Source organism: Coccinella septempunctata, chromosome 6 (assembly GCF_907165205.1).
Source record: "Coccinella septempunctata chromosome 6, icCocSept1.1, whole genome shotgun sequence".
Lineage (NCBI taxonomy): Eukaryota > Metazoa > Arthropoda > Insecta > Coleoptera > Coccinellidae > Coccinella > Coccinella septempunctata.
In genome coordinates, this window is record NC_058194.1 from 26,563,743 (window position 1) to 26,575,843 (window position 12,101).

The following is a 12,101-nucleotide window of genomic DNA, read 5'->3' on the forward strand; positions in this document are numbered from 1 at the left end:
CTGAACCTATTGCGAGTTTTTTCGAAAGCCTATCTCCCTTCGTTAAGATTTTCATCTTGGAAATGGCATTTTTCAAAAATTTGCAAATTTCACTCTGCGATATATCCTGTTATATTCGTCTGATCGAATTGGGATATCCGGTTCTATGATCAGCGTTGCCTAGGCTTCCACCCTAGCATAAAAACTCGATTTCGAAAATCTCGATTTTTTGGGTAAAAATGAGCAAGGGGTTAGACCCCCCTAAAATGACCTATTTGCTACTCTGTCTGAAAATTAGGATGTTCCATTAGGGGAGAGTTCCTTTGAATCGGACGGCCCATGAACCGGACGCTACAGTTTTCTACTACACTCGATGGTAATTTAGCACCCTTTACGTAAATCCTATTTTTGCAACATCGATCGATATCTCTTGGAAAATGGCCGACCCTGTTGCTCGCGCCTTGTTGCAAAAATGGGATTTACGTAAAGGGTGCTAAATTACCATCGAGTGTAGTAGAAAACTGTAGCGTCCGGTTCATGGGCCGTCCGATTCAAAGGAACTCTCCCCTACTATCCTAGGATATGGAGTGCATAGAATTTGTTTTGAAGATTCTATAAAACCAAACAGTTGATGATTCAATAGAGAATTGCTCTCCAGAAAGCTCTTCGAAGTCAACTCGAAAATGAAAAGTGGAAAAACAAAAAAATTTATTTTCTCCTAAACAGGGCCAGATATTTGAAATTTTGGTATGAAAATATAGGTTTTCGAACACGCTGAACCTATTGCGAGTATTTTCGAAAGCCTATCTCCCTTCGTTAAGATTTTCATTTTGGAAATGGCATTTTTCAAAAATTTGCAAATTTCACTCTGCGATATCTCCTGTTATATTCGTCTGATCGAATTGGGATATCCGGTTCTATGATCAGCGTTGCCTAGGCTTCCACCCTAGCATAAAAACTCGATTTCGAAAATCTCGATTTTTTGGGTAAAAATGAGCAAGGGGTTAGACCCCCCTAAAATGACCTATTTGCTACTCTGTCTGAAAATTAGGATGTTCCATTACTATCCTAGGATATGGAGTGCATAGAATTTGTTTTGAAGATTCTATAAAACCAAACAGTTGATGATTCAATAGAGAATTGCTCTCCAGAAAGCTCTTCGAAGTCAACTCGAAAATGAAAAGTGGAAAAACAAAAAAATTTATTTTCTCCTAAACAGGGCCAGATATTTGAAATTTTGGTATGAAAATATAGGTTTTCGAACACGCTGAACCTATTGCGAGTATTTTCGAAAGCCTATCTCCCTTCGTTAAGATTTTCATCTTGGAAATGGCGTTTTTCAAAAATTTGCAAATTTCACTCTGCGATATCTCCTGTTATATTCGTCTGATCGAATTGGGATTTCCGGTTCTATGATCAGCGTTGCCTAGGCTTCCACCCTAGCATAAAAACTCGATTTCGAAAATCTCGATTTTTTGGGTAAAAAATGAGCAAGGGGTTAGACCCCCCTAAAATGACATATTTGCTACTCTGTCTGAAAATTGGGATGTTCCATTACTATCCTAGGATATGGTTTGCAAAGAATTTGTTTTGAAGATTCTAGAAAACCAAACAGTTGATGATTCAATAGAGAATTGCACTCCAGAAAGCTTTTCGAAGTCAACTCGAAAATGAAAAGTGGAAAAACAAAAAAATTTATTTTCTCCTAAACAGGGCCAGATATTTGAAATTTTGGTATGAAAATATAGGTTTTCGAACCCGCTGAACCTATTGCGAGTATTTTCGGAAGCCTATCTCCCTTCGTTAAGATTTTCATCTTGGAAATGGCATTTTTCAAAAATTTGCAAATTTCAATTCGCTATATCTCCTGTTATATTCGTCAGATCGAATTGGGATTTCCGGTTCTATAATCAGCGTTGCCTAGGCTTCCACCCTAGCATAAAAACTCGATTTCGAAAATCTCGATTTTTTGGGTCAAAAATGAGCAAGGGGTTAGACCCCCCTAAAATGACCTATTTGCTACTCTGTCTGAAAATTAGGATGTTCCATTACTATCCTAGGATATGGAGTGCATAGAATTTGTTTTGAAGATTCTAGAAAACCAAACAGTTGATGATTCAATAGAGAATTGCACTCCAGAAAGCTCTTCGAAGTCAACTCGAAAATGAAAAGTGGAAAAACAAAAAAATTTATTTTCTCCTAAACAGGGCCAGATATTTGAAATTTTGGTATGAAAATATAGGTTTTCGAACCCGCTGAACCTATTGCGAGTATTTTCGGAAGCCTATCTCCCTTCGTTAAGATTTTCATCTTGGAAATGGCATTTTTCAAAAATTTGCAAATTTCAATTCGCTATATCTCCTGTTATATTCGTCAGATCGAATTGGGATTTCCGGTTCTATAATCAGCGTTGCCTAGGCTTCCACCCTAGCATAAAAACTCGATTTCGAAAATCTCGATTTTTTGGGTCAAAAATGAGCAAGGGGTTAGACCCCCCTAAAATGACCTATTTGCTACTCTGTCTGAAAATTAGGATGTTCCATTACTATCCTAGGATATGGAGTGCATAGAATTTGTTTTGAAGATTCTAGAAAACCAAACAGTTGATGATTCAATAGAGAATTGCACTACAGAAAGCTCTTCGAAGTCAACTCGAAAATGAAAAGTGGAAAAACAAAAAAATTATTTTCTCCTGAACCGGGCCAGATATTTGAATTTTGGTATGAAAATATAGGTTTTCGAACACGCTGAACCTACTGCGAGTATTTTCGAAAGCCTATCTCCCTTCGTTTAGATTTTCATCTTGGAAATGGCATTTTTCAAAAATTGCAAACTTCAATCTGCGATATCTCCTGTTATACTTGTCCGATCCTATTAAGATCTCCGGTTCTATAATCCGCTTTGCCTAAGCTTCTATTCAAGCACAGAAACTCCATTTCAAAAATCTCGATTTTTTGGGTCGAAAATGAGCAAGGGGTTAGACCCTCCTAAAATCACATATTTGCTCTTCTTTCTCAGATGTGGGGTGTGTTATTACAATAGTAGGATAGGTAGTGCATAGAAGTCATTTTATAGATTAAAAAAAAAACAACTGGCGGATGGTCCAATGGAAAATTGCACTCTAGACAGCCTTTCAAAGTGAACTCAAAAATGGAAACAAGAAATTCGTTTTTTTTTTCGAAAACGGTGTCACAGATCCGAAAATTTGGTATGAAAGTATTGGTTTTCGAATACGCAGAATCTATTGCACGTAAAATCGTGCAATTTCAATCCGCGATATCTCCCGTTATACTTGTCCGATCCTATTGCGATTTTTATATTAGTAATCAGCACTAGTCAAATTTCAATACTAGATCGATAAATTGAATTCGAAAATTTCGAATCACATATTTGCTCCTCTCTCTCAGGTGTAGAGTGTTTATTACTGTGGTAGAATAATAAGTGCACATTGCTACATTTTCTGTTAGACTTGTCAAATACAATTAAGATTTTTCGGTTCGTAATCAGCACTACTCAGAATGCATTACTGTACTAGGATAAGAAGTGGGTGTGTAGATTCCAGAAAATCAACCGGTAGGTACACGAAAGGGACAAAAATTGGATTCCTCTCGAAAAGCCCATAGAATTAATTTCTATTTCACCTCAAGAACGTCATCAGAAAAGTGAGACGTCACAATTAGTCCATATACGAAGGAGTGTTTTTTCTTTGGCATCTGTTAGGCAGTGAAGAATCAACCTGTGGATTTAATGAGACATTCGTCGTATCTCCGAGCACCATAACATTATTAATCAGTTCATTGAAAATGTTAATGTAATAATTAATGACGCTATTGGCGGTTTATTAGCCGATCGTATCTTTTATGCAGCATATTAACACATAATTGTGTTCGTGTCACTTGAACGAGTTCTGATAACGACTGATTTATAGGTTTCATTAATGCGGGCTGCCCTGATCCGCTGAATTCGATCTTCCTATCTTACACGAGCGAAAAACAACATTCGTAAGAGCCCAATGAAGATGGAACACCGAAAAAAGTGTGATTCGCATTTTTCTCCAGCAGAATCCTCTACGTGAATTATCCCCAAGCAGTTGAATGTTCGCTACAAGTACGAGATTTGAAATGAGACCATATTTCCATGAAATGAGGGAAGGGCCTCAATCTAAATGAAGAGAAGGTTCCAGCAGGCGTCTTCAATACGGACCAATTATCTTGTTGGGTTAGGTTAGCCTAATCAAATCAGAACTTGTGGCAATGTCCGCAAAGAAACAGAGAAATTACAAACAATTTATATCGAAACTGAACAACTGGCGGTTCCTTGTAAGGATATAAAAGTTCCTATATGACTAATTTCTTTCGAACCTACGCCAATGCGAAGCAGGAAAACTCTCGGCAGAATGAAGAGCACTAACTATCGAATAATGAATTCGATCTAGAGAAGACAGCAAAGAAACCGATCGCGTACGTGATATAAATAATGAACAATCAACTCAATTAATATCGAATCTGAATCTAATTGAATCAATGGGAGAGAATCGCCAACGGTAGACAGTCTGCTCACAAACCTGCCAAGGACGACGTATCTTTCCGATGTTCTAGTCTAGTCGATGAAAAGTTTCCTGGGGCTGAAGAAACTAATTCCTATGCGCATCTGTCATATTCAGGGTGACCCAGTTCCATAACTGTATTTCTATCCAAGCTATCGGCTCGATTTTTTTCAAACAATAGTGTTATATGTATACCGGATGTCTGAAAGTGAAATACAAACATGGGTGTTGTTTTTAAAATCGCACACCATTTTTTTTTCACATTTTTCGATTTCCCACTTATGAATTGTCGATTTAACCCGGTTTCATAGCGCTATCTGTCTTAGTTTTGACTTTGACAGTTGATGTCTCCGATTTTACACCAGCAGTCTCTACTAGGCGCCTCAAAAACCTTTCACATTTCCAATTTTGCAACATACGAGGATGTATGTAACATGTAACATACACCAGTTCCATGCATAAAAAAAATATTGCGTTTTCATAGCAACGAAGAAAAACTCATTAGAAGTGTCAGTGTGAAGTTTAAAGGTCAAAAAAGTACACCAGAGTTACGCATTAAATTAAAAGAAAGAAGATGTCCACCGAAATTGTGAAAATCGAAAAATTGGAGTATCGAGCCATCATCGAGTACCTGTATTTAAAAGGTTTAAGAGGCAAGCAGATTTACGAAGATATGCTTAATACCCTTGGTGATCAATGTCCCTCGTATACGACCGTGGAAAATTGGACTGCAAGCTTCAAATGAGCTTGATTTTCCGTTGAAGATGATGACCGATCGGGAAGGCCAGTTTCTGAGTTGGTCCCCGAAAATATCGATGCAGTTCATGACATAATTTTATCAGACCGTCGAATTGGGCTAAAACGGATATCTGTAGCACTGAATATTTCATACGAAAGCGTTTATCATATAGTTCACGTCAACTTGGACATGAGAAAAATTGCTGCAAGATGGATCCCCAAATGTTTGAATGTTGTCCAAAAGCGTGCAAGGTAGAAGCATCGCGTTCGATCTGTGCTCGATTTGAAAACGATGTAGACTTCTTAAACCGAGTTGTTACTAGGGATGAGACTTGGGTACATTTCTACGATCCAGAAACAAAGCAACAATCGATGGAATGGCGACACTCTGGTTCTCCAAGACCTAAGAATTTTCGTGTCCAAAAATCTGCTGGAAAGGGTCTTGCTCCAGTTTTTTGGGATTGCCAGGTGTAATCATGATTAATTTTTTGGATAATGGTAGAACAATAACCGGAGATTACTATTCGACATTACTGACCACTCTACGGGAAAAAATTTAAGAGAAAATACGCGGAAAGCTATCCAAAGGTGTTTTGTTTTTGCAGGACATCGCCCCTGAAGACAAATCTCATGAGAAGGCAATAAAAGCTGCCGAGGTCTGTTTTGCATAGCATGAAAAAAAATTTTTTTTGAAAGGTCTAGAGACGTTGCAGGTTCGCTGTAATAAATATATCCAATTAAGAGGAAAATATGTAGAGTGATAAAATATTTTGACATTGAAATTTTATCTGGTTCTATAGTAGGCTATGAATTTTTCAAATATCCTCGTGTTTCGAAAACTTCACAAACCCTATCTCACAGAAATGCTCTTGAAATTTCATGCAATGTTACAATTAAACACTAGGTGTTGTAACGGTCGAGTAATTGCAATTTAACCCGTCATAACCTCTTCCAAGTAATAAGCGACGTTCAGATCTCGATAAATTGGGTGCATATTTATATACTCGCGGCCGATTTATTATTGACGAGCTCGAATCCCCTTATCGGACAGAAATCTATACGGGGCTGCCCTCTGCGTTTCGGAAAAAAACGGCCAAACTGTCCGGTAATTAAGTCGGTAAATCGTGAGGAGTTCATGTACGGTAACGGTACATTATCTGAACGGGCTGATAAGTTTATGCGGACGGAAATTTAAGGCCCCCCCCTCGGACGAAGGGGGTCAGCCATGGGCCGTGACAGGAATTTTCGGCGAAAGCAATCAATTTTATCTGACTTCATCGGAAGGAGCGTGATGGATACGCGGCCGTCTTTTCATCGGACCTCGAATTTTTATTCATGCAACAAGTGTATGAGATAAGTTTTTTTCAGGACTGGAAACAACGGCGGACCGCACCAGTTGCGAACAATTTTCTATCTTTCGGACAACGTTGAAAAGCACTCTCAACTCTACATTTTTCTGGCAGATACGCGTCTCGAGAGTTTCCGCAAAAGATGGGGTCACTTAAAGCTCAGTCAAGACCGAACGGGTGTGCCGAGATGAATGAATTTCTCAGATTTACTATGAGACGAATTGCTCTTTCAGAATATGTATCACATTTCGATTTACGATATTCCTGAAAGAAAAACTGCTCGAAAGTTGACCATCGAAAAATCCCCAAAAATATGGGCTCAGTTGAAACTTCCTCAAGACCGAACGGTTCTGCCGAAATGAATGAATTTCTCAGATTTACTACTAGACGAGTTGCTCTTTCAGAATATGTATCACATTTAGATTTACGATAATATTCCTGGAAAAAAACTACTCGAAAGTTGACCATCGAAAAATTCCCAAAAATATGGGCTCAGTTGAAACTTCCTCAAGACCGAACGGTTCTGCCGAAATGAATGAATTTCTCAGATTTACTACTAGACGAGTTGCTCTTTCAGAATATGTATCACATTTAGATTTACGATAATATTCCTGGAAAAAAACTACTCGAAAGTTGACCATCGAAAAATTCCCAAAAATATGGGCTCAGTTGAAACTTCCTCAAGACCGAACGGTTCTGCCGAAATGAATGAATTTCTCAGATTTACTACTAGACGAGTTGCTCTTTCAGAATATGAATCACATTTAGATTTACGATAATATTCCTGGCAGAAAAACTACTCGAAAGTTGACTATCGAAAAATTCCCAAAAATATGGGCTCAGTTGAAACTTCCTCAAGACCGAACGGTTCTGCCGAAATGAATGAATTTCTCAGATTTACTACTAGACGAGTTGCTCTTTCAGAATATGTATCACATTTAGATTTACGATAATATTCCTGGAAAAAAAACTACTGGAAAGTTGACCATCGAAAAATTCCCAAAAATATGGGCTCAGTTGAAACTTCCTCAAGAACAAAAGGTTTTGCCGAAATGAATGAATTTCTCAGATTTACTACTAGACGAGTTGCTCCTTCAGAATATGTATCACATTTAGATTTACGATAATATTCCTGGAAGAAAAACTACTCGAAAGTTGACTATCGAAAAATTCCCAAAAATATGGGCTCAGTTGAAACTTCCTCAAGACCGAACGGTTCTGCCGAAATGAATGAATTTCTCAGATTTACTACTAGACGAGTTGCTCTTTCAGAATATGTATCACATTTAGATTTACGATAATATTCCTGGAAGAAAAACTACTCGAAAGTTGACTATCGAAAAATTCCCAAAAATATGGGCTCAGTTGAAACTTCCTCAAGACCGAACGGTTCTGCCGAAATGAATGAATTTCTCAGATTTACTACTAGACGAGTTGCTCTTTCAGAATATGTATCACATTTAGATTTACGATAATATTCCTGGAAGAAAAACTACTCGAAAGTTGACTATCGAAAAATTCCCAAAAATATGGGCTCAGTTGAAACTTCCTCAAGACCGAACGGTTCTGCCGAAATGAATGAATTTCTCAGATTTACTACTAGACGAGTTGCTCTTTCAGAATATGAATCACATTTAGATTTACGATAATATTCCTGGCAGAAAAACTACTTGAAAGTTGACTATCGAAAAATTCCCAAAAATATGGGCTCAGTTGAAACTTCCTCAAGACCGAACGGTTCTGCCGAAATGAATGAATTTCTCAGATTTACTACTAGACGAGTTGCTCTTTCAGAATATGTATCACATTTAGATTTACGATAATATTCCTGGAAGAAAAACTACTCGAAAGTTGACCATCGAAAAATATGGAGTCAGTTAAAAATTCGTCAAGACCAAACGGTTGCACCACTTTTGGATCTACGATAATTTTTCTGGAAGATACGCGTCTCGAAAGTTGACCGTCAAAAATTTCCGAAAGAGATGGGGTCACTTAAAAGTAAAATAGACTACTCACTCTGAAGTAATCATCAGGAAGCTACAAGATGATGGCACAAGGTCTCACCTGTAAAGAAAAATATTTCGAATTGAATTCAGTAGTGGTGTAACAATTTCAAAATGATACTCAATTCAATCATAATTCAATATGTGAGAGACTGCGTCTCGGGGAGCGAGAATCTGAAGACGTGGAGATTGTTAATTTTTTAGATGTATTGTTTCATGCATAATTTTCCAATGAAGGATACATTATTACCAAATAAATATTACAAGTGTTTTGAAAACCATGATTTGTTGAACCCTCTGGTATTGCACTCCTAATGAAACAGGCTCTACTTACTCAATAAAATTATCTACATTTTTTTCAGTATTTCGATCATCAAGTTATATATACAGAAACACACAGTATTAACATTCTTTCTGAACAAAAACAAATGTTTATTAGGAGGAACCTTCTATGAGCTTATTGAAGCATTTTTGTGTAGATGGAATATTAACTCCATTGAGCATCAGCCTCAGAAAAGATAGGAATAATTTACTGATTCCCACAGCCATGAAACCCATTTCTCACAAGAAAATGCAACCCATATTAGCACATACCTACAAGCATAACCTACTGTAAAATCTAAATTCAATGAAATCTAAATTTCTAATTTAGTTTTAGCGAGTAATATAAGCGACGTATAATTAATATGCCTCAAAAGCAAATAAGACCGCAACGGAATGATGTGATAATTTGGATCTCTCCCAGCATTAGAATATGTAATGGTGTATTTTACATAATTCAGTGTGTCGAGATCTATCTGCAAGGCAGAACATGAAAAGGATATGCTTACTACAAGAAGTTGAGACCGTCAAACACCATCACTAGAATAGTAAAATTGTTAACATTTAGGGTACTTATATACTGAGTATGAGTGATTCAAACCTCAATATTGAACTATTGAAATGATTATACAGAATGATTATTTATAGACTTCTAAGGTCAGGAAAATAATAATATAAAATATTCTTATTTTACCAAGAAAAAATACAAATAATATACCTAGTAATTCGAAAGAAAATATACTGCTCAAATAAATCTTTCGTACATAGGTAGCATTACGAGGATATATTGAAAAATTCTTAGTCTACTATAGAGCCAAACAAAATTTCAATGTCAAAATATTTTATTACTCCACATATTCTCCTCTTAATTGGATACATTTATTGCAAGGAACCTGCAAAGTCTCCAGACTTCTTTTTGCTCTGCAAACCAGACCTCCACAGCTTTCATTACCTCCTCGTTGAAAGAAAATTTACGGCCTTTTAAACTTTTTTTCAGTTGAGGAAAGAAATGATAGTCGGATGGAGCCAAATCTGGTGAAAAAGAGGGGTGTTCTAGTAATTCAAACCCTTAATCACGAATGTTTTGCATGGCAACATGAGATTTGTGTGCAGGGGCGTTGTGCTGCAAAAACAAAACACCTTTGGATAGCTTTCCACGTCTTTTCTCTTTAATTTTCCCCGTAGAGTAATGTCGAATAGTAATCTCCGGTTATTGTTCTACCCTTATCCAACAAATCAATCATGATTACTCCATGGCAATCCCAAAAAACTGAAACAAGAACTTTTCCAGCAGATTTTGGATACGAAACTTCTTAAGTCTTGGGGAACCAGAGTGTCTGGATTGTAGAAATGTACCAAAGTCTCATCCATAGTAACAATTCGGTTTAAGAAATCTACATCGTTTTCAAATCAAACACATATCGAACACGATGCTTCTACCCTTGCACGCTTTTGGTCAACATTCAAACATTTGGGGATCCATTTCGCAGCAATTATTTCTCATGTCCAAATTGACGTGAACTATATGATGAACGCGTTCGTATGAAATATTCAGTACTTCAGATATCTGTTTTAGCCCAATTCGATGGTCTGATAAAATCATGTCATGAACTACATCGATACAGACTGACACAGAAACTGACTTTCCCGATCGGTCATCATCTTCAATGAAAAATTTACCTCTTTTGAAGCTTGCAGTCCAATTTTTCACGGACGCATGAGAAGGACATTGATCACCAAGGGTGTTAATCATATCTTCGTAAATCTGCTTGCCTCTTAAACCTTTTAAATACAGGTACTTGATGATGGCTCGATACTCCAATTCTTCGATTTTCACAATTTCGGTGGACATCTTCTTTCTTTTAATTCATTGCGTAGCTCTGGTTTACTTTTTTGACCTCAAACTTCACAATGACACTTCTAATAAGTTTTTCTTCGTTGCTATGGTAACGCAATATTTTTTATGCATGGAACTGGTCTAGGCTAACTAGATATCAATACATCCCCCATCCTCGTCTATAAATTTCATATTGAAGAGTGCAAAAAACTTTAATGGTGAGGCTACAAATATTATCGTTTGAAATCATCGATTACTTAAGTGGGACTACAACAGCAGATTGAAATTCCTGAAAAAACGTCCGCTCTGCCATATTTCGGACGAGCAAAAACCGACCTGAACCAGGGGGTCGGCCGTCTGTGGAAGCGCATGAAGTTTGTCATGGTTCAGTGAAGATATGTCGAGGATAAAAATCATAGAGAGGAATGCACAGTGTCGAGACTCCTGTACTTACAGGATGCGAAGGTTAGTCGGAGTACGAGTCGTGAACTCGATTAGTCGGATAGATTCAGAAAATTACGAGAGAAAGGAATTCCAAGTTGTGATATGCCGATTTTAATATCACGTTCTCGCAGTTATTAAACGAAACGCCGTATTAACTGAAGTTCAAATCAACCAAGGCGAGGTATTGTAGATTCAGCTGGCTTTATCGGACGTTTGACACTGGAAATTGCACAGAGTTCATTCCTCGCTGATCTTGCGAATCCGTTCTTCTATGTCTTACACTTCAATAATTGCGCGAAGCAATTATAACAATGATACCTTAGTCGAGTAGGTATAAGTTTTAACATATCCCCATTCGAAAAAATCCAAACGATTGAGGTCTGGTGACCTTGCTGTCCAAAATTTGGTTATACATCTTCAAGAAAATGAAGACATCGAGAAACGGTTTTCACTAATGGACTTTTCACGAAGAACTACCTTCAAAGATTTTGCCTATCTATTCTAGAAGTACCAGAAACAGCCAAAATCAAGAAAAATGGGATATCCTGTACAGGGTGATTCAAAACTCGAGGCGAAGATTCGTTTACCAGTTTAAAGACTCAGAAACGAAAGTTCCTGACTCCATATCAGTGGTTTTGTCCTTTTTTCTCGCCTCTCCTCCACCCCACATTGATCAGCTGATCGTGACAGATCCCATTTTGAAGAAACTCCGCATCGCAGCCTGATGGCCTCCGCGAACACATTGCGGGCCGGTCATAATTTCAACCGCTCATGCTCTCTGGCTCTATTTGCATCCGCAGAGTGTACCGGTCCAGAACGGAGACAGTTCACGATCTCTCCGCTACCCTTTTCCAGTGATTTACTGTCGAATACATTATTTGAAA

At 37.6% G+C, this 12,101-nt stretch overlaps 1 protein-coding gene and 1 long non-coding RNA gene across 2 annotated transcripts in view; both read right to left on the bottom strand.

Moving 5' to 3' along the window:
• LOC123316131 overlaps positions 1-8,674 on the bottom strand; it is a 219,476-nt gene extending 210,802 nt beyond the window's left edge. The window contains exon 1 of the long non-coding RNA XR_006538021.1: positions 8,629-8,674. This is a non-coding gene — a long non-coding RNA (uncharacterized LOC123316131). The remainder of the gene's footprint in view (positions 1-8,628) is intronic.
• Positions 1-12,101, bottom strand: part of LOC123316124 (lysine-specific histone demethylase 1A) — a 309,614-nt gene that overhangs the window by 229,116 nt on the left and 68,397 nt on the right. The gene's annotated exons all lie outside the window — the stretch shown is intronic.